This window comes from Rhinoderma darwinii, chromosome 1 (genome assembly GCF_050947455.1).
Source record: "Rhinoderma darwinii isolate aRhiDar2 chromosome 1, aRhiDar2.hap1, whole genome shotgun sequence".
NCBI classification, from domain to species: domain Eukaryota; kingdom Metazoa; phylum Chordata; class Amphibia; order Anura; family Rhinodermatidae; genus Rhinoderma; species Rhinoderma darwinii.
Window position 1 is genome coordinate 254,040,423 of NC_134687.1, and position 19,975 is coordinate 254,060,397.

Consider the following 19,975-nt stretch of genomic DNA (forward strand, 5'->3'; position numbering starts at 1 on the left):
TGGGAGAGTTTTCTAGGCATGCTCTGTGAACTGTGAATCGTTTGTGGTGCAGGAAGGGATAGGAAGAGAGCTGTATCCATCGCCTATTATCAATGGTGGATCCTGTGTTATCAACACTCCTCAACATTGAAATTGCAAAACCAAGGAAGAAAAGTTTTGGAATTCTGGAAATCACAGGATCGATAGACGTGCTAATGATATACAAATGATAAAGAAATGGAAACAAAATATTCCAAAGATCTTGATTTATTCAGTATCGGATATGAGCGCAATGTGCAGAAATACAAGCGCTTATACTTCTTGGCATGCTATCAATGTGGTCATCAATGGTTTTCTGAGGAATGTTCTACCATGCTGAATGCACTTGGGCACGCAAATTATCAAGATTGGCTGCTAGCAGCTCTCTTTACAATTGCAGACCAATGACATCCCAGATGTGCTCGATGGGAGACAAGTCCGGAGATGCTGCAGGCCATGGTAGCACACTTAGGCCTTCGCTGAAGAGGATAGACCTCCATTCCGGCCTCTATTGCTGTCTTGCTGTGCACCATGATAGCCTTTGAGAGTGGTGGCGTGTGGTCAATGGAACACCTGTAGCTGGACGTCTGGCTCGTAGCCCAATGTTGTGCAGACGCCTTCTGATGATTTGTGTCGACACTGGTTGCTGCCTTAGGCTTGGGCTGTGACATCTGATTTGACTTGTAGTACAGAATGGATTACTACACGCCATTCTTCCAATTTAGATGATCCGTCAGTGCAGAGATTCGCATATGCGCACCTCTTGCGGTCATTCCCATTCGTTGTTGTCCTCACAACCCCCGGGACAGGCAACACTGAACAGTGCTGACATCTCTGCCTAGGCGCGTAGAGATCTGCCGGAGTGATAAACCAAGATCTCTCAGTTCAAGGATTCTGTCCCTCTCAGTTTGCGAAGAGTGGTGAAAACTGGCATGTCGACGAACAGGAGGCATCACACAATCATCCCACACAACTTGATCTGATTTTTGAGGTTTCATGTGGCTAAAATGGAAACCAAGTAAAATAAAAATAAATAAAAAAAACCCACAAAATTCTTAAAAAAATATGTATTACATAAAAACATGATTGGTTTTGATCGGTGGGGGTCAGACACTGAGACCCCCCCACTGATCACTAAAATGAAGTGACTGGAGCCCTAAGGTGAGCACTGCGCCGCCTCATTTCTGATCGGCTTTCCTCAGAAAGAGGAGCGAGCGATATACGGGCTCATAGACTTTCTATTGAGCGCATACACAACTCCCTCGGATTTTAGAGGAAAGCTGATCAGAAACGAAGCAGCACAGCGCTCACCGGAGTGCTTCTGCCGCTTTGTTTTAGCGATCGGCAGGGAGCACGTGAAGGAGTAAAAGGAAGGACTCTCTCCTTATGGATGTCAAAGGCAAAGACACTTTTGGAACAAAGAACGGGAGAGGACAGAACACAACTTCCTTATGGATAATCAGAAAATAAGATTTGCAAAACAGAGCAGCCAGTTCCTAAACCTGTCTGATGGATGTAATGGCCACAAGGGTTTAAAGGGAGGGGACACCCAGAACCAGATTAAGATCCCAGGATTTAGTGGGACGTCGAAAAGGAGGAACAGCATGAGAAACCCCTTGCAGAAAGGTTTTTACCTGAGAGCGAAAGAACAATGTTTGCTGGGAACAATAGACAGAGCAGAGACCTGACCCTTAAGAAAAGCTAAGCCAAGTCTCTGATCAAGACTAGCTTCAACATTTATGCCGTTATATGAATCTGAGGTAAAGTGGGGTAGAACAGTGGACCTTGGAGGTAAGGTCGTAGCGGTAGACACCAAGGTGTGTCTGTGAGTAGGTTGACTAGGTTGGTGTTACAGACCTGGCGAGGCCAGTCCGGAGCAACCAGGATCGCGTGAACACCTTCTGCCTTGATTCCCTTGAGGACTTTGGGTAGTAGCGGAAGAGGAGTGATGAGATATAGAAGAGAGAATCCCTTCTAAGGAGTGATTAAAGGGAACCTGTCACCAGCATTTCACTTATTGAGCTTTACTTATCCCTCACTGGCCGCTGCTATAAAAAGTTAATTGCCGTTATCCCCGCTCCTAAACTCCTCTTCCGACTGTAAATAACGGTCTGCAAACGTTTTGCGCCTTTTATCGTAATTATGCGGTGTCCCTTTGTGCGCACACACCAAAAGAGGACATCAATGCACAAGCGCAGGATTTTGTGTGCTGGGGGAAGGCGAGGAGCTGTCAATCAAAAGTAAGGAGGCGAAGTAAACTTGGAAAGACTTGAGGAATGAAGATATGACTGTTTCCAAACGAAGATTTGACTCTTTTCAAATGAAGATCTGACTCTTTTCTGCTCATTAGCATATGATGTGGGAACACTAAAAAGCTAAATACTAAAGCTACAGAGCCGACTAAGAAGACAATTATAGGTTATATAGAAATGATTTTTCACCCACTACCACCAGGTATAGTCGGTTTAATAGGTGAAATGCTGGTGACAGGTTCCCTTTAAGTAGTCGAATGCAATGGCCCTGGAATCCCGCTCCCTGGCCACCTAGGCTGAGCCCTTGTGGTTGAGACGAGACAAGAAGAGATCCACCTATGGGTTGCCCAACTTCTGGTAAATCTGAAGAAAGATTTGAGGGAAAAGACCATTCTCCCAGATCCAGTGGCCCAATTGTTCACTTCCAGTACATTAACTGCGAACAGAGCTTGCACAGTATTCTCGTTATGATAATGTTTCCCTGCATAACGGGCAAGCTTTCAAAAATACATAATATGCCCAGTGCAACTTAGCATTTTGGAGGAGTGTTTTTTTAGCCAAGGAGAAGAATTTTTAAACAGAAACACATGAGGGGAAGGGGGGGGATCCTCCAGCTAACCATTTGTTGTGTCCCATTAAGACAGCGCACGGATCTCCGCACGACCGACTGCAGAAGAGGCAAAAGAGACTGTAATCCAGTGCTTGACTGTTAGTAAAAGGAATCGAGGTTCCAATTTTATTTGTATTACACAATTTTGAAGTGCAAAAAGGGTTGAATCGCGTTGCCTACGCGTTTCAGACACGTCTTGTGTCCTTAATCATGGCATGTATGAAAGTCAATGTCTGTTCCCGGCGTTTATATCCGGTATGGGCGTTCAAGGTAAATCTCAAAATCACCTGTGTTTACCAGAAGTAAAAAACACAAGGTGAAACAAGAAGTTACTGTATAGCAATCATGTAATGTGAGTATTTCGGGTTATATATTTTTCATTCTCATTCAATTACTATGTAAGCAAATATGCGCTCTTCTGTGCGAGCTCTACACTATAATTTTGGAGTGCATATGCAATTACTGAATACATTTAACTAATGAATTCGAAAGACCGGATATGAACGAAAAACGGGAGACAGATAATGAGCTATGCAACCTAAAAATGAAACTGAAAAATAAACAACGAAAAACTGTTATTAAAATAATTATAAAATGCTTGGTGTTAAGCATTAATAATATCTCTCCATACAAACTGTTTAAAATGTTCAGCTATATGTGACAAATATATATGTCGAATTTTTTACTTATTGTACTGAGCAGCTATTTATGATACCATATCGTACGGCTGCAACCATTTAACACTTCCGGATATATAATAACTCAAATAATCCTGAAAGATATTTTAGAAGAGGTTTTAAACTTGTTAATTATAATAGTAACAAAGGGGATTATTAAATTACAGTAAAGCCCAAATTTTGAATACGAAACTGACACTTTTGGGCAAATAAGATGTACCATCTGATGTTAAATGGTTTCTATATAAAAAAACAAAACATAAATCATAAATTAATTTCAATTCAAAAAAGGAAAGAGGATGGAACCGTCAGTTAATTGATTAGTAGTGGAACATCAGTTCCCTTTTCATGTTAAGCCCCCTCGGGAACCTAGTTTTAAGGCTATATATCCAGAAGGCTTCCCTGTCCAATAGGGTCTGTTTCATAATGCCACCTCGTGCAGAACATATTGTTTTCTCAATGGCATTTGTTTTAAATGAAATAATTGCCCGGTCATGACACTTAATGAAATGCCTGGCAGCATTGGAGATACCAGGAATATTGGGGTTTCATTACGATGTAATTCTCCCACACTTGTACTAGCAAGGCCTTAAGCTGTGTAACTTCTGCGATCTTACGAGAGCAGGGACATTACGCTTAGAATGGCCATTGACGCTAAATGCTTTAATCCATAGTCCTATTTAATCTATTGTGAAACAAATTCTAAACGACATAATAAAAAGTCAACCGCACCACGGATTCCCAGACAGTCTCCCACACTCGTACTAGCTAGGCCTTAAGCGGTGTAACTTCTGCGATCTGATGATAGCAGGCCCATTCAGCTTAGGATGGCCATTGACATTAAATGCTTTAATCCATAGTCCTTTTTAATCGATTGTGAAACAAAATCTAAACGACCTAATAAAAAGTCAACCGCACCACGGATTCCCAGACAGTCTCTCACACTCGTACTAGCGAGGCCTTAAAGTGTTATATATCTGCGATTTGACGAGAAAAGGCACATTTAAGCTTAGAATGGCTATTAACTTTTAAAGCTTTAGTCTATTTTTATTTTTAATCGATTGTGAAACAAATTCTAAACTACATAATAAAAAGTCAACAGCACCACGGATTCCCAGACAGTCTCCCACACTGGTACTAGCGAGGTGTTAAATTGTTATTCATCTGCGATTTGACGAGAAAAGGCACATTTCAGCTAAGAATGGCCATTAACTTTTAAAGCTTTAGTCTATTATTATTTTTAATCGATTGTGAAACAAATTCTAAACGACATAATAAAAAGTCAACCGCACCACGGATTCCCAGACAGTCTCCCACACTGGTACTAGCGAGGCCTTAAGCTGTGTAACTTCTGCAATCTGACGAGCGCAGGCACATTCAGCTTAGAATGGCCATTGACATTAAATGCTTTAATCCATAGTCCTTTTTAATCGATTGTGAAACAAAATCTAAACGACATAATAAAAAGTCAACCGCACCACGGATTCCCAGACAGTCTCCCACACTGGTACTAGCGAGGCCTTAAGCTGTGTAACTTCTGCGATCTGACGAGAGCAGGCACATTCAGCTTAGAATGGCCATTGACATTAAATGCTTTAATCCATAGTCCTTTTTAATCGATTGTGAAACAAAATCTAAACGACATAATAAAAAGTCAACCGCACCACGGATTCCCAGACAGTCTCCCACACTGGTACTAGCGAGGCCTTAAGCTGTGTAACTTCTGCGATCTGACGAGAGCAGGCACATTCAGCTTAGAATGGCCATTGACATTAAATGCTTTAATCCATAGTCCTTTTTAATCGATTGTGAAACAAAATCTAAACGACATAATAAAAAGGCAACCGCACCACGGATTCCCATACAGTCTCCCACACTGGTACTAGCGAGGCCTTAAGCTGTCTAACTTCTGCGATCTGACGAGAGCAGGGACATTCAGCTTAGAATGGCCATTGACAATAAATGCTTTAATCCATAGTCCTTTTTAATCGATTGTGAAACAAAATCTAAACAACATAATAAAAAGTCAACCGCACCACGGATTCCCAGACAGTCTCCCACACTGGTACTAGCGAGGCCTTAAGCTGTGTAACTTCTGTGCTCTGACGAGAGCAGGCGCATTCAGCTTAGAATGGCCATTGACATTAAAAGCCTTAATCATAGTACTATTTAATCTATTGTGAAACAAAATCTAAACGACATAATAAGAAGTCAACCGCACCACGGATTCCCAGACAGTCTCCCACACTGGTACTAGCGAGGCCTTAAGCTGTGTAACTTCTGCGAGCTGACGAGAGCAGGGACATTCAGCTTAGAATGGCCATTGACATTAAATGCTTTAATCCATAGTCCTTTTTAATCGATTGTGAAACAAAATCTAAACGACATAATAAAAATTCAACCGCACCACGGATTCCCAGACAGTCTCCCACACTGGTACTAGCGAGGCCTTAAGCTGTGTAACTTCTGCGATCTGACGAGAGCAGGCACATTCAGCTTAGAATGGCCATTGACGTTAAGTGCTTTAATCCATAGTCCTATTTAATCTATTGTGAAACAAAATCTAAACGACATAATAAAAAGTTAACCGCACCACGGATTCCCAGACAGTCTCCAACACTCGTACTAGCGAGGCCTTATGCTGTGTAACTTCTGCGATCTGACGAGAGCAGGCACATTCAGCTTAGAATAGCCATTGACATTAAATGCTTTAATCCATAGTCCTTTTTTATCGATTGTGAAAAAAAATCTAAACGACTTAATAAAAAGTCAACCGCACCGCGGATTCACAGACAGTCTCCCACACTAGTACTAGCGAGGCCTTAAGCTGTGTAACTTCTGCGATCTGACGAGAGCAGGCACATTCAGCTTAGAATGGCCATTGACATTAAATGCTTTAATCCATAGTCCTTTTTAATCGATTGTGAAACAAAATCTAAACGACATAATAAAAAGTCAACCGCACCACGGATTCCCAGACAGTCTCCCACACTGGTACTAGCGAGGCCTTAAGCTGTGTAACTTCTGCGATCTGACGAGAGCAGGCACATTCAGCTTAGAATGGCCATTGACATTAAATACTTTAATCCATAGTCCTTTTTAATCGATTGTGAAACAAAATCTAAACGACATAATGAAAAGTCAACCGCACCACGGATTCCCAGACAGTCTCCCACACTGGTACTAGCGAGGCCTTAAGCTGTGTAACTTCTGCGATCTGACGAGAGCAGGCACATTCAGCTTAGAATGGCCATTGACATTAAATGCTTTAATCCATAGTCCTTTTTAATCGATTGTGAAACAAAATCTAAACGACATAATAAAAAGGCAACCGCACCACGGATTCCCAGACAGTCTCCCACACTGGTACTAGCGAGGCCTTAAGCTGTCTAACTTCTGCGATCTGACGAGAGCAGGGACATTCAGCTTAGAATGGCCATTGACATGAAATGCTTTAATCCATAGTCCTATTTAATCTATTGTGAAACAAAATCTAAACGACATAATAAAAAGTCAACCGCACCACGGATTCCCAGACAGTCTCCCACACTGGTACTAGCGAGGCGTTAAGCTGTGTAACTTCTGCGATCTAACGAGAGCAGGCACATTCAGCTTAGAATGGCCATTGACATTAAATGCTTTAATCCATAGTCCTTTTTAATCGATTGTAAAACAAAATCTAAACGACATAATAAAAAGTCAACCGCACCACGGATTCCCAGACAGTCTCCCACACTGGTACTAGCGAGGCCTTAAGCTGTGTAACTTCTGCGATCTGACGAGAGCAGGCACATTCAGCTTAGAATGGCCATTGACATTAAAAGCCTTAATCCATAGTCCTATTTAATTTATTGTGAAACAAAATCTAAACAACATAATAAAAAGGCAACCGCACCACGGATTCCCAGACAGTCTCCCACACTGGTACTAGCGAGGCCTTAAGCTGTGTAACATCTGCGATCTGACGAGAGCAGGGACATTCAGCTTAGAATGGCCATTGACATTAAGTGCTTTAATCCATAGTCCTTTTTAATCGATTGTGAAACAAAATCTAAACGACATAATAAAAATTCAACCGCACCACGGATTCCCAGACAGTCTCCCACACTGGTACTAGCGAGGCCTTAAGCTGTGTAACTTCTGCGTTCTGACGAGAGCAGGCACATTCAGCTTAGAATGGCCATTGACATTAAATGCTTTAATCCATAGTCCTATTTAATCTATTGTGAAACAAAAGCTAAACGACATAATAAAAAGTCAACCGCACCACGGATTCCCAGACAGTCTCCCACACTGGTACTAGTGAGGCCTTAGGCTGTGTAATTTCTGCGATCTGACGAGATCAGGCACATTCAGCTTAGAATGGCCATTGACATCAAATGCTTTAATCCATAGTCCTTTTTAATCGATTGTGAAACAAAATCTAAACGACATAATAAAAAGTCAACCGCACCACGGATTCCCAGACAGTCTCCCACACTGGTACTAGCGAGGCGTTAAGTTGTGTAACTTCTGCGATCTAACGAGAGCAGGCACATTCATCTTAGAATGGCCATTGACATTAAATGCTTTAATCCATAGTCCTTTTTAATCGATTGTGAAACAAAATCTAAACGACATAATAAAAAGTCAACCGCACCACGGATTCCCAGACAGTCTCCCACACTGGTACTAGCGAGGCCTTAAGCTGTGTAACTTCTGCGCTCTGACGAGAGCAGGCGCATTCAGCTTAGAATGGCCATTGACATTAAAAGCTTTAATCCATAGTACTATTTAATCTATTGTGAAACAAAATCTAAACGACATAATAAAAAGTCAACCGCACCACGGATTCCCAGACAGTCTCCCACACTGGTACTAGCGAGGCCTTAAGCTGTGTAACTTCTGCGATCTGACGAGAGCAGGGACATTCAGCTTAGAATGGCCATTGACATTAAATGCTTTAATCCATAGTCCTTTTTAATCGATTGTGAAACAAAATCTAAACGACATAATAAAAATTCAACTGCACCATGGATTCCCAGACAGTCTCCCACACTGGTAATAGCGAGGCATTAAGCTGTGTAACTTCTGCGTTCTGACGAGAGCAGGCACATTCAGCTTAGAATGGCCATTGACGTTAAATGCTTTAATCCATAGTCCTATTTAATCTATTGTGAAACAAAATCTAAACGACATAATAAAAAGTCAATTGCACCACGGATTCCCAGACAGTCTCCCACACTGGTACTAGCGAGGCCTTATGCTGTGTAACTTCTGCGATCTGACGAGAGCAGGCACATTCAGCTTAGAATGGCCATTGACATAAAATGCTTTAATCCATAGTCCTTTTTTATCGATTGTGAAACAAAATCTAAACGACATAATAAAAAGTCAACCGCACCACGGATTCACAGACAGTCTACCACACTGGTACTAGCGAGGCCTTAAGCTATGTAACTTCTGCGATCTGACGAGAGCAGGCACATTCAGCTTAGAATGGCCATTGACATTAAATGCTTTAATCCATAGTCCTTTTTAATCGATTGTGAAACAAAATCTAAACGACATAATAAAAAGTCAACCGCACCACGGATTCCCAGACAGTCTCCCACACTGGTACTAGCGAGGCGTTAAGCGGTGTAACTTCTGCGATCTAACGAGAGCAGGCACATTCAGCTTAGAATGGCCATTGACATTAAATGCTTTAATCCATAGTCCTTTTTAATCGATTGTGAAACAAAATCTAAACGACATAATAAAAAGTCAACCGCACCACGGATTCCCAGACAGTCTCCCACACTGGTACTAGCAAGGCCTTAAGCTGTGTAACTTCTGCGATCTGACGAGAGCAGGCACATTCAGCTTAGAATGGCCATTGACATTAAAAGCCTTAATCCATAGTCCTATTTAATTTATTGTGAAACAAAATCTAAACAACATAATAAAAAGGCAACCGCACCACGGATTCCCAGACAGTCTCCCACACTGGTACTAGCGAGGCCTTAAGCTGTGTAACTTCTGCGATCTGACGAGAGCAGGGACATTCAGCTTAGAATGGCCATTGACATTAAATGCTTTAATCCATAGTCCTTTTTAATCGATTGTGAAACAAAATCTAAACGACATAATAAAAATTCAACCGCACCACGGATTCCCAGACAGTCTCCCACACTGGTACTAGCGAGGCCTTAAGCTGTGTAACTTCTGCGTTCTGACGAGAGCAGGCACATTCAGCTTAGAATGGCCATTGACATGAAATGCTTTAATCCATAGTCCTTTTTAATCGATTGTGAAACAAAATCTAAACAACATAATAAAAATTCAACCGCACCACGGATTCCCAGACAGTCTCCCACACTGGTACTAGCGAGGCCTTAAGCTGTGTAACTTCTGCGATCTGACGAGAGCAGGCACATTCAGCTTAGAATGGCCATTGACGTTAAATGTTTTAATCCATAGTCCTATTTAATCTATTGTGAAACAAAATCTAAACAACATAATAAAAAGGCAACCGCACCACGGATTCCCAGACAGTCTCCCACACTGGTACTAGCGAGGCCTTAAGCTGTGTAACTTCTGCGATCTGACGAGAGCAGGGACATTCAGCTTAGAATGGAAATTGACAATAAATGCTTTAATCCATAGTCCTTTTTAATCGATTGTGAAACAAAATCTAAACGACATAATAAAAATTCAACCGCACCATGGATTCCCTGACAGTCTCCCACACTGGTACTAGCGAGGCCTTAAGCTGTGTAACTTCTGCGTTCTGACGAGAGCAGACACATTCAGCTTAGAATGGCCATTGACGTTAAATGCTTTAATCCATAGTCCTATTTAATTTATTGTGAAACAAAATCTAAACGACATAATAAAAAGTCAACCGCACCACGGATTCCCAGACAGTCTCCCACACTGGTACTAGCGAGGCCTTAAGCTGTGTAACTTCTGCGATCTGACGAGAGCAGGGACATTCAGATTAGAATGGCCATTGACATTAAATGCTTTAATCCATAGTCCTTTTTAATCGATTGTGAAACAAAATCTAAACGACATAATAAAAATTCAACCGCACCACGGATTCCCAGACTGTCTCCCACACTGGTACTAGCGAGGCCTTAAGCTGTGTAACTTCTGCGACCTGACGAGAGCAGGCACATTCAGCTTAGAATGGCCATTGACGTTAAATGCTTTAATCCATAGTCCTATTTAATCTATTGTGAAACAAAATCTAAACGACATAATAAAAAGGCAACCGCACCACGGATTCACAGACAGTCTCCCACACTGGTACTAGCGAGGCCTTAAGTTGTGTAACTTCTGTGATCTGACGAGAGCAGGCACATTCAGCTTAGAATGGCCATTGACATTAAATGCTTTAATCCATAGTCCTTTTTAATCGATTGTGAAACAAAATCTAAACGACATAATAAAAAGTCAACCGCACCACGGATTCCCAGACAGTCTCCCACACTGGTACTAGCGAGGCCTTAAGCTGTGTAACTTCTGCGATCTGACGAGAGCAGGCACATCCAGCTTAGAATGGCCATTGACACTAAATGCTTTAATCCATAGTCCTTTTTAATCGATTGTGAAACAAAATCTAAACGACATAATAAAAAGTCAACCGCACCACGGATTCCCAGACAGTCTCCCACACTGGTACTAGCGAGGCCTTAAGCTGTGTAACTTCTGCGATCTGACGAGAGCAGGCACATTCAGCTTAGAATGGCCATTGACATTAAATGCTTTAATCCATAGTCCTTTTTAATCGATTGTGAAACAAAATCTAAACGACATAATAAAAAGGCAACCGCACCACGGATTCCCAGACAGTCTCCCACACTGGTACTAGCGAGGCCTTAAGCTGTGTAACTTCTGCGATCTGACGAGAGCAGGCACATTCAGCTTAGAATGGCCATTGACATTAAATGCCTTAATCCATAGTCCTTTTTAATCGATTGTGAAACAAAATCTAAACGACATAATAAAAAGTCAACCGCACCACGGATTCCCAGACAGTCTCCCACACTGGTACTAGCGAGGCGTTAAGCTGTGTAACTTCTGCGATCTAACGAGAGCAGGCACATTCAGCTTAGAATGGCCATTGACATTAAATGCTTTAATCCATAGTCCTTTTTAATTGATTGTGAAACAAAATCTAAACGACATAATAAAAAGTCAACCGCACCACGGATTCCCAGACAGTCTCCCACACTGGTACTAGCGAGGCCTTAAGCTGTGTAACTTCTGCGCTCTGACGAGAGCAGGCCTATTCAGCTTAGAATGGCCATTGACATTAAAAGCCTTAATCCATAGTACTATTTAATCTATTGTGAAACAAAATCTAAACGACATAATAAAAAGTAAACCGCACCACGGATTCCCAGACAGTCTCCCACACTCGTACTAGCGAGGCCTTAAGCTGTGTAACTTCTGCGATCTGACGAGAGCAGGGACATTCAGCTTAGAATGGCCATTGACATTAAATGCTTTAATCCATAGTCCTTTTTAATCGATTGTGAAACAAAATCTAAACGACATAATAAAAAGTCAACCGCACCACGGATTCCCAGACAGTCTCCCACACTGGTACTAGCGAGGCCTTAAGCTGTGTAACTTCTGCGTTCTGACGAGAGCAGGCACATTCAGCTTAGAATGGCCATTGACGTTAAATGCTTTAATCCATAGTCCTATTTAATCTATTGTGAAACAAAATCTAAACGACATAATAAAAAGTCAACCGCACCACGGATTCACAGACAGTCTCCCACACTGGTACTAGCGAGGCCTTAAGCTGTGTAACTTCTGTGATCTGACGAGAGCAGGCACATAAAGCTTAGAATGGCCATTGACATTAAATGCTTTAATCCATAGTCCTTTTTAATCGATTGTGAAACAAAATCTAAACGACATAATTAAAAGTCAACCGCACCACGGATTCCCAGACAGTCTCCCGCACTGGTACTAGCGAGGCCTTAAGCTGTGTAACTTCTGCGATCTGACGAGAGCAGGCACATTCAGCTTAGAATGGCCATTGACATTAAATGCTTTAATCCATAGTCCTTTTTAATCGATTGTGAAACAAAATCTAAACGACATAATAAAAAGGCAACCGCACCACGGATTCCCAGACAGTCTCCCACACTGGTACTAGCGAGGCCTTAAGCTGTGTAACTTCTGCGATCTGACGAGAGCAGGCACATTCAGCTTAGAATGGCCATTGACATTAAATGCTTTAATCCATAGTCCTTTTTAATTGATTGTGAAACAAAATCTAAACGACATAATAAAAAGTCAACCGCACCACGGATTCCCAGACAGTCTCCCACACTGGTACTAGCGAGGCGTTAAGCTGTGTAACTTCTGCAATCTAACGAGAGCAGGCACATTCAGCTTAGAATGGCCATTGACATTAAATGCTTTAATCCATAGTCCTTTTTAATCGATTGTGAAACAAAATCTAAACGACATAATAAAAAGTCAACCGCACCACGGATTCCCAGACAGTCTCCCACACTGGTACTAGCGAGGCCTTAAGCTGTGTAACTTCTGCGCTCTGACGAGAGCAGGCGCATTCAGCTTAGAATGGCCATTGACATTAAAAGCCTTAATCCATAGTACTATTTAATCTATTGTGAAACAAAATCTAAACGACATAATAAAAAGTAAACCGCACCACGGATTCCCAGACAGTCTCCCACACTCGTACTAGCGAGGCCTTAAGCTGTGTAACTTCTGCGATCTGACGAGAGCAGGGACATTCAGCTTAGAATGGCAATTGACATTAAATGCTTCAATCCATAGTCCTTTTTAATCGATTGTGAAACAAAATCTAAACGACATAATAAAAATTCAACCGCACCACGGATTCCCAGACAGTCTCCCACACTGGTACTAGCGAGGCCTTAAGCTGTGTAACTTCTGCGTTCTGACGAGAACAGGCACATTCAGCTTAGAATGGCCATTGACGTTAAATGCTTTAATCCATAGTCCTATTTAATCTATTGTGAAACAAAATCTAAACGACATAATAAAAAGTCAACCGCACCACGGATTCCCAGACAGCCACCCACACTGGTACTAGCGAGGCCTTAAGCTGTGTAACTTCTGCGATCTGACGAGAGCAGGCACATTCAGCTTAGAATGGCCATTGACATTAAATGCTTTAATCCATAGTCCTTTTTAATCGATTGTGAAACAAAATCTAAACGACATAATAAAAAGTCAACCGCACCACGGATTCCAGGACAGTCTCCCACACTGGTACTAGCGAGGCCTTAAGCTGTGTAACTTCTAAGATTTGACGAGAGCAGGCACATTCAGCTTTGAATGGCCATAGACGTTAAATGCTTTAATCCATAGTCCTTTTTAATCGATTGTGAAACAAAATCTAAACGACATAATAAAAAGGCAACAGCACCACTGATTCCCAGACAGTCTCCCACACTGGTACTAGCGAGGCCTTAAGCTGTCTAACTTCTGCGATCTGACGAGAGCAGGGACATTCAGCTTAGAATGGCCATTGACATGAAATGCTTTAATCCATAGTCCTTTTTAATCGATTGTGAAACAAAATCTAAACAACATAATAAAAATTCAACCGCACCACGGATTCCCAGACAGTCTCCCACACTGGTACTAGCGAGGCCTTAAGCTGTGTAACTTCTGCGATCTGACGAGAGCAGGCACATTCAGCTTAGAATGGCCATTGACGTTAAATGCTTTAATCCATAGTCCTATTTAATCTATTGTGAAACAAAATCTAAACGACATAATAAAAAGTCAACCGCACCACGGATTCCCAGACAGTCTCCCACACTGGTACTAGCGAGGCGTTAAGCTGTGTAACTTCTGCGATCTAACGAGAGCAGGCACATTCAGCTTAGAATGGCCATTGACATTAAATGCTTTAATCCATAGTCCTTTTTAATCGATTGTGAAACAAAATCTAAACGACATAATAAAAAGTCAACCGCACCACGGATTCCCAGACAGTCTCCCACACTGGTACTAGCAAGGCCTTAAGCTGTGTAACTTCTGCGATCTGACGAGAGCAGGCACATTCAGCTTAGAATGGCCATTGACATTAAAAGCCTTAATCCATAGTCCTATTTAATCTATTGTGAAACAAAATCTAAACAACATAATAAAAAGTCAACCGCACCACGGATTCCCAGACAGTTTCCCACACTGGTACTAGCGAGGCCTTAAGCTGTGTAACTTCTGCGATCTGACGAGAGCAGGCACATTCAGCTTAGAATGGCCATTGACATTAAAATCTTTAATCCATAGTCCTATTTAATTTATTGTGAAACAAAATCTAAACAACATAATATTAAGGCAACCGCACCACGGATTCCCAGACAGTCTCCCACACTGGTACTAGTGAGGCCTTAGGCTATGTAACTTCTGCGATCTGACGAGAGCAGGCACATTCAGCTTAGAATGGCCATTGACATTAAATGCTTTAATCCATAGTCCTTTTTAATCGATTGTGAAACAAAATCTAAACGACATAATAAAAAGTCAACCGCACCACGGATTCCCAGACAGTCTGCCACACTGGTACTAGCGAGGCCTTAAGCTGTGTAACTTCTGCGATCTGACGAGAGCAGGCACATTCAGCTTAGAATGGCCATTGACATAAAATGCTTTAATCCATAGTCCTTTTTAATCGATTGTGAAACAAAATCTAAACGACATAATAAAAAGGCAACCGCACCACGGATTCCCAGACAGTCTCCCACACTGGTACTAGCGAGGCGTTAAGCTGTGTAACTTCTGCGATCTAACGAGAGCAGGCACATTCAGCTTAGAATGGCCATTGACATTAAATGCTTTAATCCATAGTCCTTTTTAATCGATTGTGAAACAAAATCTAAACGACATAATAAAAAGTCAACCGCACCACGGATTCCCAGACAGTCTCCCACACTGGTACTAGCGAGGCGTTATGCTGTGTAACTTCTGCGATCTAACGAGAGCAGGCACATTCAGCTTAGAATGGCCATTGACATTAAATGCTTTAATCCATAGTCCTTTTTAATCGATTGTGAAACAAAATCTAAACGACATAATAAAAAGTCAACCGCACCACGGATTCCCAGACAGTCTCCCACACTGGTACTAGCGAGACCTTAAGCTGTGTAACTTCTGCGCTCTGACGAGAGCAGGCGCATTCAGCTTAGAATGGCCATTGACATTAAAAGCCTTAATCCATAGTACTATTTAATCTATTGTGAAACAAAATCTAAACGACATAATAAAAAGTCAACCGCACCACGGATGCCCAGACAGTCTCCCACACTCGTACTAGCGAGGCCTTAAGCTGTGTAACTTCTGCGATCTGACGAGAGCAGGGACATTCAGCTTAGAATGGCCATTGACATTAAACGCTTTAATCCATAGTCCTTTTTAATCGATTGTGAAACAAAATCTAAACGACATAATAAAAATTCAACCGCACCACGGATTCCCAGACAGTCTCCCACACTGGTACTAGCGAGGCCTTAAGCTGTGTAACTTCTGCGTTCTGACGAGAGCAGGCACATTCAGCTTAGAATGGCCATTGACGTTAAATGCTTTAATCCATAGTCCTATTTAATCTATTGTGAAACAAAATCTAAACGACATAATAAAAAGTCTCCCACACTGGTACTAGCGAGGCCTTAAGCTGTGTAACTTCTGCGATCTGACGAGAGCAGGCACATTCAGCTTAGAATGGCCATTGACATTAAAAGCCTTTATCCATAGTCTTATTTAATCTATTGTGAAACAAAATCTAAACAACATAATAAAAAGGCAACCGCACCACAGATTCCCAGACAGTCTCCCACACTGGTACTAGCGAGGCCTTAAGCTGTGTAACTTCTGCGATCTGACGAGAGCAGGGACATTCAGTTTAGAATGGCCATTGACATTAAATGCTTTAATCCATAGTCCTTTTTAATCGATTGTGAAACAAAATCTAAACGACATAATAAAAAGTCAACCGCACCACGGATTCCCAGACAGTCTCCCACACTGGTACTAGCGAGACCTTAAGCTGTGTAACTTCTGCGCTCTGACGAGAGCAGGCGCATTCAGCTTAGAATGGCCATTGACATTAAAAGCCTTAATCCATAGTACTATTTAATCTATTGTGAAACAAAATCTAAACGACATAATAAAAAGTCAACTGCACCACGGATTCCCAGACAGTCTCCCACACTCGTACTAGCGAGGCCTTAAGCTGTGTAACTTCTGCGATCTGACGAGAGCAGGGACATTCAGCTTAGAATGGCCATTGACATTAAAGGCTTTAATCCATAGTCCTTTTTAATCGATTGTGAAACAAAATCTAAACGACATAATAAAAATTCAACCGCACCACGGATTCCCAGACAGCCTCCCACACTGGTACTAGCGAGGCCTTAAGCTGTGTAACTTCTGCGTTCTGACGAGAGCAGGCACATTCAGCTTAGAATGGCCATTGACGTTAAATGCTTTAATCCATAGTCCTATTTAATCTATTGTGAAACAAAATCTAAACGACATAATAAAAAGTCTCCCACACTGGTACTAGCGAGGCCTTAAGCTGTGTAACTTCTGCGATCTGACGAGAGCAGGCACATTCAGCTTAGAATGGCCATTGACATTAAAAGCCTTTATCCATAGTCTTATTTAATCTATTGTGAAACAAAATCTAAACAACATAATAAAAAGGCAACCGCACCACAGATTCCCAGACAGTCTCCCACACTGGTACTAGCGAGGCCTTAAGCTGTGTAACTTCTGCGATCTGACGAGAGCAGGGACATTCAGCTTAGAATGGCCATTGACATTAAATGCTTTAATCCATAGTCCTTTTTAATCGATTGTGAAACTAAATCTAAACGACATAATAAAAATTCAACCGCACCACGGATTCCCAGACAGTCTCCCACACTGGTACTAGTGAGGCCTTAAGCTGTGTAACTTCTGCGTTCTGACGAGAGCAGGAACATTCAGCTTAGAATGGCCATTGACGTTAAATGCTTTAATCCATAGTCCTTTTTAATCGATTGTGAAACAAAATCTAAACGACATAATAAAAATTCAACCGCACCACGGATTCCCAGACAGTCTCCCACACTGGTACTAGCGAGGCCTTAAGCTGTGTAACTTCTGCGTTCTGACGAGAGCAGGCACATTCAGCTTAGAATGGCCATTGACGTTAAGTGCTTTAATCCATAGTCCTATTTAATCTATTGTGAAACAAAATCTAAACGACATAATAAAAAGTCAACCGCACCACGGATTCCCAGACAGTCTCCCACACTGTTACTAGCGAGGCCTTATGCTGTGTAACTTCTGCGATCTGACGAGAGCAGGCACATTCAGCTTAGAATGGCCATTGACATTAAATGCTTTAATCCATAGTCCTTTTTTATCGATTGTGAAACAAAATCTAAACGACATAATAAAAAGTCAACCGCACCACGGATTCACAGACAGTCTCCCACACTGGTACTAGCGAGGCCTTAAGCTGTGTAACTTCTGCGATCTGACGAGAGCAGGCACATTCAGCTTAGAATGGCCATTGACATTAAATGCTTTAATCCATAGTCCTTTTTAATCGATTGTGAAACAAAATCTAAACGACATAATAAAAAGGCAACCGCACCACGGATTCCCAGACAGTCTCCCACACTGGTACTAGCGAGGCCTTAAGCTGTCTAACTTCTGCGATCTGACGAGAGCAGGGACATTCAGCTTAGAATGGCCATTGACATGAAATGCTTTAATCCATAGTCCTTTTTAATCGATTGTGAAACAAAATCTAAACAACATAATAAAAATTCAACCGCACCACGGATTCCCAGACAGTCTCCCACACTGGTACTAGCGAGGCCTTAAGCTGTGTAACTTCTGCGATCTGACGAGAGCAGGCACATTCAGCTTAGAATGGCCATTGACGTTAAATGCTTTAATCCATAGTCCTATTTAATCTATTGTGAAACAAAATCTAAACGACATAATAAAAAGTCAACCGGACCACGGATTCCCAGACAGTCTCCCACACTGGTACTAGCGAGGCCTTAAGCTGTGTAACTTCTGCGATCTGACGAGAGCAGGTACATTCAGCTTAGAATGGCCATTGACATTAAAAGCCTTAATCCATAGTCCTATTTAATCTATTGTGAAACAAAATAATAAAAAGGCAACCGCACCACGCATTCCCAGACAGTCTCCCACACTGGTACTAGCGAGGCCTTAAGCTGTGTAACTTCTGCGATCTGACGAGAGCAGGGACATTCAGCTTAGAATGGCCATTGACATTAAATGCTTTAATCCATAGTCCTTTTTAATCGATTGTGAAACAAAATCTAAACGACATAATAAAAATTTAACCGCACCACGGATTCCCAGACAGTCTCCCACATTGGTACTAGCGAGGCCTTAAGCCGTGTAACTTCTGCGTTCTGACGAGAGCAGGCACATTCAGCTTAGAATGGCCATTGACGTAAAATGCTTTAATCCATAGTCCTTTTTAATCGATTGTGAAACAAAATCTAAACGACATAATAAAAAGTCAACCGCACCACGGATTCCCAGCCAGTCTCCCACACTGGTACTAGCGAGGCCTTAAGCTGTGTAACTTCTGCGATTTGACGAGAGCAGGCGCATTCAGCTTAGAATGGCCATTGACATTAAATGCTTTAATCCATAGTCCTTTTTAATCGATTGTGAAACAAAATCTAAACGACATAATAAAAATTCAACCGCACCACGGATTCCCAGACAGTCTCCCACACTGGTACTAGCGAGGCCTTAAGCTGTGTAACTTCTGCGTTCTGACGAGAGCAGGCACATTCAGCTTAGAATGGCCATTGACATTAAATGCTTTAATCCATAGTCCTTTTTTATCGATTGTGAAACAAAATCTAAACGACATAATAAAAAGTCAACCGCACCACGGATTCACAGACAGTCTCCCACACTGGTACTAGCGAGGCCTTAAGCTGTGTAACTGCTGCGTTCTGACGAGAGCAGGCACATTGAGCTTAGAATGGCCATTGACGTTAAATGCTTTAATCCATAGTCCTATTTAATCTATTGTGAAACAAAATCTAAACGACATAATAAAAAGTCAGCCGCACCACGGATTCCCAGACAGTCTCCCACACTGGTACTAGCGAGGCCTTAAGCTGTGTAACTTCTGCGATCTGACGAGAGCAGGCACATTCAGCTTAGAATGGCCATTGACATTAAATGCTTTAATCCATAGTCCTTTTTAATCGATTGTGAAACAAAATCTAAACGACATAATAAAAAGTCAACCACACCACGGATTCCCAGACAGTCTCCCACACTGGTACTAGCGAGGCCTTAAGCTGTGTAACTTCTGCGATCTGACGAGAGCAGGCACATTCAGCTTAGAATGGCCATTGACTTTAAATGCTTTAATCCAT

General features: G+C 41.9%; 74 pseudogenes; all 74 read right to left on the reverse strand.

The window, feature by feature from the left end:
* Positions 1–4,837: 4,837 nt before the first annotated feature.
* On the reverse strand, positions 4,838–4,956 carry LOC142688460 (5S ribosomal RNA; annotated as a pseudogene).
* Positions 4,957–5,023: 67 nt separating this feature from the next.
* LOC142699288 (5S ribosomal RNA) lies at positions 5,024–5,142 on the reverse strand (annotated as a pseudogene).
* Positions 5,143–5,209: 67 nt separating this feature from the next.
* Positions 5,210–5,328, reverse strand: LOC142699410 (5S ribosomal RNA; annotated as a pseudogene).
* Positions 5,329–5,395: 67 nt separating this feature from the next.
* LOC142737481 (5S ribosomal RNA) lies at positions 5,396–5,514 on the reverse strand (annotated as a pseudogene).
* Positions 5,515–5,581: 67 nt separating this feature from the next.
* Positions 5,582–5,700, reverse strand: LOC142736414 (5S ribosomal RNA; annotated as a pseudogene).
* A 66-nt stretch (positions 5,701–5,766) lies between these two features.
* LOC142738118 (5S ribosomal RNA) lies at positions 5,767–5,885 on the reverse strand (annotated as a pseudogene).
* Positions 5,886–5,952: 67 nt separating this feature from the next.
* Positions 5,953–6,071, reverse strand: LOC142736614 (5S ribosomal RNA; annotated as a pseudogene).
* A 253-nt stretch (positions 6,072–6,324) lies between these two features.
* LOC142735684 (5S ribosomal RNA) lies at positions 6,325–6,443 on the reverse strand (annotated as a pseudogene).
* Positions 6,444–6,510: 67 nt separating this feature from the next.
* Positions 6,511–6,629, reverse strand: LOC142699498 (5S ribosomal RNA; annotated as a pseudogene).
* A 67-nt stretch (positions 6,630–6,696) lies between these two features.
* On the reverse strand, positions 6,697–6,815 carry LOC142699620 (5S ribosomal RNA; annotated as a pseudogene).
* A 67-nt stretch (positions 6,816–6,882) lies between these two features.
* LOC142736788 (5S ribosomal RNA) lies at positions 6,883–7,001 on the reverse strand (annotated as a pseudogene).
* Positions 7,002–7,068: 67 nt separating this feature from the next.
* On the reverse strand, positions 7,069–7,187 carry LOC142680927 (5S ribosomal RNA; annotated as a pseudogene).
* Positions 7,188–7,254: 67 nt separating this feature from the next.
* On the reverse strand, positions 7,255–7,373 carry LOC142699740 (5S ribosomal RNA; annotated as a pseudogene).
* Positions 7,374–7,440: 67 nt separating this feature from the next.
* Positions 7,441–7,559, reverse strand: LOC142679442 (5S ribosomal RNA; annotated as a pseudogene).
* A 67-nt stretch (positions 7,560–7,626) lies between these two features.
* On the reverse strand, positions 7,627–7,745 carry LOC142735233 (5S ribosomal RNA; annotated as a pseudogene).
* Positions 7,746–7,812: 67 nt separating this feature from the next.
* LOC142684318 (5S ribosomal RNA) lies at positions 7,813–7,931 on the reverse strand (annotated as a pseudogene).
* Positions 7,932–7,998: 67 nt separating this feature from the next.
* On the reverse strand, positions 7,999–8,117 carry LOC142708001 (5S ribosomal RNA; annotated as a pseudogene).
* Positions 8,118–8,184: 67 nt separating this feature from the next.
* LOC142736700 (5S ribosomal RNA) lies at positions 8,185–8,303 on the reverse strand (annotated as a pseudogene).
* A 67-nt stretch (positions 8,304–8,370) lies between these two features.
* On the reverse strand, positions 8,371–8,489 carry LOC142727159 (5S ribosomal RNA; annotated as a pseudogene).
* A 253-nt stretch (positions 8,490–8,742) lies between these two features.
* Positions 8,743–8,861, reverse strand: LOC142737724 (5S ribosomal RNA; annotated as a pseudogene).
* Positions 8,862–8,928: 67 nt separating this feature from the next.
* On the reverse strand, positions 8,929–9,047 carry LOC142696443 (5S ribosomal RNA; annotated as a pseudogene).
* Positions 9,048–9,114: 67 nt separating this feature from the next.
* LOC142710604 (5S ribosomal RNA) lies at positions 9,115–9,233 on the reverse strand (annotated as a pseudogene).
* A 67-nt stretch (positions 9,234–9,300) lies between these two features.
* Positions 9,301–9,419, reverse strand: LOC142731863 (5S ribosomal RNA; annotated as a pseudogene).
* Positions 9,420–9,486: 67 nt separating this feature from the next.
* LOC142736841 (5S ribosomal RNA) lies at positions 9,487–9,605 on the reverse strand (annotated as a pseudogene).
* A 67-nt stretch (positions 9,606–9,672) lies between these two features.
* Positions 9,673–9,791, reverse strand: LOC142735244 (5S ribosomal RNA; annotated as a pseudogene).
* A 67-nt stretch (positions 9,792–9,858) lies between these two features.
* LOC142736615 (5S ribosomal RNA) lies at positions 9,859–9,977 on the reverse strand (annotated as a pseudogene).
* A 67-nt stretch (positions 9,978–10,044) lies between these two features.
* On the reverse strand, positions 10,045–10,163 carry LOC142678887 (5S ribosomal RNA; annotated as a pseudogene).
* Positions 10,164–10,416: 253 nt separating this feature from the next.
* Positions 10,417–10,535, reverse strand: LOC142737700 (5S ribosomal RNA; annotated as a pseudogene).
* A 67-nt stretch (positions 10,536–10,602) lies between these two features.
* Positions 10,603–10,721, reverse strand: LOC142702406 (5S ribosomal RNA; annotated as a pseudogene).
* A 253-nt stretch (positions 10,722–10,974) lies between these two features.
* Positions 10,975–11,093, reverse strand: LOC142715549 (5S ribosomal RNA; annotated as a pseudogene).
* Positions 11,094–11,160: 67 nt separating this feature from the next.
* LOC142699855 (5S ribosomal RNA) lies at positions 11,161–11,279 on the reverse strand (annotated as a pseudogene).
* A 67-nt stretch (positions 11,280–11,346) lies between these two features.
* Positions 11,347–11,465, reverse strand: LOC142735654 (5S ribosomal RNA; annotated as a pseudogene).
* Positions 11,466–11,532: 67 nt separating this feature from the next.
* On the reverse strand, positions 11,533–11,651 carry LOC142680938 (5S ribosomal RNA; annotated as a pseudogene).
* A 67-nt stretch (positions 11,652–11,718) lies between these two features.
* LOC142738236 (5S ribosomal RNA) lies at positions 11,719–11,837 on the reverse strand (annotated as a pseudogene).
* Positions 11,838–11,904: 67 nt separating this feature from the next.
* Positions 11,905–12,023, reverse strand: LOC142684285 (5S ribosomal RNA; annotated as a pseudogene).
* Positions 12,024–12,090: 67 nt separating this feature from the next.
* Positions 12,091–12,209, reverse strand: LOC142726075 (5S ribosomal RNA; annotated as a pseudogene).
* A 67-nt stretch (positions 12,210–12,276) lies between these two features.
* Positions 12,277–12,395, reverse strand: LOC142704957 (5S ribosomal RNA; annotated as a pseudogene).
* Positions 12,396–12,462: 67 nt separating this feature from the next.
* Positions 12,463–12,581, reverse strand: LOC142736118 (5S ribosomal RNA; annotated as a pseudogene).
* A 67-nt stretch (positions 12,582–12,648) lies between these two features.
* On the reverse strand, positions 12,649–12,767 carry LOC142735655 (5S ribosomal RNA; annotated as a pseudogene).
* Positions 12,768–12,834: 67 nt separating this feature from the next.
* On the reverse strand, positions 12,835–12,953 carry LOC142708210 (5S ribosomal RNA; annotated as a pseudogene).
* A 67-nt stretch (positions 12,954–13,020) lies between these two features.
* LOC142736712 (5S ribosomal RNA) lies at positions 13,021–13,139 on the reverse strand (annotated as a pseudogene).
* A 67-nt stretch (positions 13,140–13,206) lies between these two features.
* Positions 13,207–13,325, reverse strand: LOC142673128 (5S ribosomal RNA; annotated as a pseudogene).
* A 67-nt stretch (positions 13,326–13,392) lies between these two features.
* LOC142737198 (5S ribosomal RNA) lies at positions 13,393–13,511 on the reverse strand (annotated as a pseudogene).
* A 67-nt stretch (positions 13,512–13,578) lies between these two features.
* Positions 13,579–13,697, reverse strand: LOC142730909 (5S ribosomal RNA; annotated as a pseudogene).
* A 253-nt stretch (positions 13,698–13,950) lies between these two features.
* On the reverse strand, positions 13,951–14,069 carry LOC142735595 (5S ribosomal RNA; annotated as a pseudogene).
* A 67-nt stretch (positions 14,070–14,136) lies between these two features.
* On the reverse strand, positions 14,137–14,255 carry LOC142736617 (5S ribosomal RNA; annotated as a pseudogene).
* Positions 14,256–14,322: 67 nt separating this feature from the next.
* Positions 14,323–14,441, reverse strand: LOC142680960 (5S ribosomal RNA; annotated as a pseudogene).
* A 67-nt stretch (positions 14,442–14,508) lies between these two features.
* Positions 14,509–14,627, reverse strand: LOC142731874 (5S ribosomal RNA; annotated as a pseudogene).
* Positions 14,628–14,694: 67 nt separating this feature from the next.
* Positions 14,695–14,813, reverse strand: LOC142731589 (5S ribosomal RNA; annotated as a pseudogene).
* Positions 14,814–14,880: 67 nt separating this feature from the next.
* Positions 14,881–14,999, reverse strand: LOC142700184 (5S ribosomal RNA; annotated as a pseudogene).
* A 67-nt stretch (positions 15,000–15,066) lies between these two features.
* LOC142736960 (5S ribosomal RNA) lies at positions 15,067–15,185 on the reverse strand (annotated as a pseudogene).
* A 67-nt stretch (positions 15,186–15,252) lies between these two features.
* Positions 15,253–15,371, reverse strand: LOC142700889 (5S ribosomal RNA; annotated as a pseudogene).
* Positions 15,372–15,624: 253 nt separating this feature from the next.
* On the reverse strand, positions 15,625–15,743 carry LOC142735945 (5S ribosomal RNA; annotated as a pseudogene).
* A 67-nt stretch (positions 15,744–15,810) lies between these two features.
* On the reverse strand, positions 15,811–15,929 carry LOC142694618 (5S ribosomal RNA; annotated as a pseudogene).
* A 67-nt stretch (positions 15,930–15,996) lies between these two features.
* On the reverse strand, positions 15,997–16,115 carry LOC142735255 (5S ribosomal RNA; annotated as a pseudogene).
* Positions 16,116–16,341: 226 nt separating this feature from the next.
* On the reverse strand, positions 16,342–16,460 carry LOC142693943 (5S ribosomal RNA; annotated as a pseudogene).
* Positions 16,461–16,527: 67 nt separating this feature from the next.
* On the reverse strand, positions 16,528–16,646 carry LOC142735946 (5S ribosomal RNA; annotated as a pseudogene).
* Positions 16,647–16,713: 67 nt separating this feature from the next.
* Positions 16,714–16,832, reverse strand: LOC142737725 (5S ribosomal RNA; annotated as a pseudogene).
* Positions 16,833–16,899: 67 nt separating this feature from the next.
* LOC142738101 (5S ribosomal RNA) lies at positions 16,900–17,018 on the reverse strand (annotated as a pseudogene).
* A 226-nt stretch (positions 17,019–17,244) lies between these two features.
* On the reverse strand, positions 17,245–17,363 carry LOC142738514 (5S ribosomal RNA; annotated as a pseudogene).
* Positions 17,364–17,430: 67 nt separating this feature from the next.
* LOC142736282 (5S ribosomal RNA) lies at positions 17,431–17,549 on the reverse strand (annotated as a pseudogene).
* A 67-nt stretch (positions 17,550–17,616) lies between these two features.
* Positions 17,617–17,735, reverse strand: LOC142735266 (5S ribosomal RNA; annotated as a pseudogene).
* A 67-nt stretch (positions 17,736–17,802) lies between these two features.
* On the reverse strand, positions 17,803–17,921 carry LOC142696930 (5S ribosomal RNA; annotated as a pseudogene).
* Positions 17,922–17,988: 67 nt separating this feature from the next.
* On the reverse strand, positions 17,989–18,107 carry LOC142736352 (5S ribosomal RNA; annotated as a pseudogene).
* Positions 18,108–18,174: 67 nt separating this feature from the next.
* On the reverse strand, positions 18,175–18,293 carry LOC142736789 (5S ribosomal RNA; annotated as a pseudogene).
* A 67-nt stretch (positions 18,294–18,360) lies between these two features.
* LOC142736619 (5S ribosomal RNA) lies at positions 18,361–18,479 on the reverse strand (annotated as a pseudogene).
* Positions 18,480–18,546: 67 nt separating this feature from the next.
* On the reverse strand, positions 18,547–18,665 carry LOC142736422 (5S ribosomal RNA; annotated as a pseudogene).
* Positions 18,666–18,721: 56 nt separating this feature from the next.
* Positions 18,722–18,840, reverse strand: LOC142737722 (5S ribosomal RNA; annotated as a pseudogene).
* Positions 18,841–18,907: 67 nt separating this feature from the next.
* Positions 18,908–19,026, reverse strand: LOC142688988 (5S ribosomal RNA; annotated as a pseudogene).
* A 67-nt stretch (positions 19,027–19,093) lies between these two features.
* LOC142737657 (5S ribosomal RNA) lies at positions 19,094–19,212 on the reverse strand (annotated as a pseudogene).
* Positions 19,213–19,279: 67 nt separating this feature from the next.
* On the reverse strand, positions 19,280–19,398 carry LOC142735277 (5S ribosomal RNA; annotated as a pseudogene).
* A 67-nt stretch (positions 19,399–19,465) lies between these two features.
* Positions 19,466–19,584, reverse strand: LOC142686100 (5S ribosomal RNA; annotated as a pseudogene).
* A 67-nt stretch (positions 19,585–19,651) lies between these two features.
* LOC142737022 (5S ribosomal RNA) lies at positions 19,652–19,770 on the reverse strand (annotated as a pseudogene).
* Positions 19,771–19,837: 67 nt separating this feature from the next.
* Positions 19,838–19,956, reverse strand: LOC142733002 (5S ribosomal RNA; annotated as a pseudogene).
* Between the last annotated feature and the right edge of the window lie 19 nt (positions 19,957–19,975).